Genomic DNA, 1,525 nt, shown 5'->3' on the forward strand with positions numbered 1-1,525 from the left:
AAATTACAACTTTTTTTTATTTAATATATGTCAAAATAATATTTTTCTAAATCACCTGCATGACACTTTTCTTTCTTATAAATTAAACCATTTAAATTATTCATTTTTTTTAATATTTACAACCCAAAATTTTAAAATCTATCCAGTTAAATTCTAGTATTTATAAGTGTAAATTTACCAAAATGTACCGTTTAAATTTTAATATTTTAAAAGAATAATTCAAATAGGAAGGAAACCGTGTGTTGATGTACAAACAATGCTCATCAAACCTCTTCCAAAAATGTTAACAAATGATGGATCATTAAATTTCTTTGTTTGCACTTGTTATGAATTACCAAGTATATAGTTTGAAAATTTGACGAAGTGACCAATTTCTTGTAATTCTTAATCTATTTGAACAAAATTAAAATCTATATATATGATATATCAATTGAAGCATCATAATATTTTAAAAGCATATATATGCATCAACTAATTCAATGCTAACGCATTTGTTTTTCATTTTCATTTTCTTTCGGTTTTAAGTTAACCTTCTATATTTGGTTGGTATAAAAATTTTCAAGAAATTAGAACAAATGGGACTACAGAATAAAACCATATAAATAAATATTCATAAACAAAGTTAGCACGATCCTTTAACTTAAATTTGAGATCAAACTTCATAGTTTAGCAATTAATTATTTAATTACTTGTATTAACAGAAGAGGTCAAAAATCTAAATTTTTCGAAAGTGTCTGTCAAAGGAAAAGAACCATGCCCTCAAATTGAACTTAGATGGTAATTAGCAATTTAGCATGACATTCCTTCTAAAGAAGGTTTGTTAGATGTCTACTGTAAAAGAATTAATTGAAAAGAAAGAGCGCATCAAATTCATCAACTCTCATTTTCATTGATTTACATGTTGGGGACAAAATTTATGGCAAAATTCGAAAGAAGGAAAGAGAGAGAGAGAGAGAGAGATCATAATTGATTAAGCATATAACAAATGGAGATTCAAGGGAAGGGATTTTGATGGGCATCTTGTTGATTTGTGGAGCAACTACAAGGCGGTATGGCGGCGGCCGGCAAAGCCAAGAAGGTAGGCATGTCGTTTCCGGCCATGATGACAAAAAACTTGGGCTCCATTAGGAGATTCACGGTGGAGGACGTGGCAGCGGGTGGGTCCTTCTGGCCGCCGGTGAAGCGTTTTCGGAACGAGCATGCGATGATGATAAGAGCTGCGGCGATGAGAAGCAAAGTAAGAGAAAGGCCGCCGAAGAGGTAAGGAATGGGCGACTTCCATAGGTGAAGCTTGAGGGCGGTAGCTGATGGTGGTGCAGTTGCGGCGGCTAGGCGCCTCATCTCTTTGTTTAATTAATACCAATATATTTAATATTAGGGGTTTTGTTTTAGGGATGTGAGAAAATTAGCCAAATGGAATGTGTGATTTATAGTTGAAGTTTTGTGACTCTCAAGGCTACGTGATTTTACCAAAATACCCTTCTTCGGTGGGAAGGAAGATTCCTTTTATGCTCTTGTTCATGTA

This window comes from Cucumis sativus, chromosome 4 (genome assembly GCF_000004075.3).
Source record: "Cucumis sativus cultivar 9930 chromosome 4, Cucumber_9930_V3, whole genome shotgun sequence".
NCBI classification, from domain to species: Eukaryota; Viridiplantae; Streptophyta; class Magnoliopsida; order Cucurbitales; family Cucurbitaceae; genus Cucumis; species Cucumis sativus.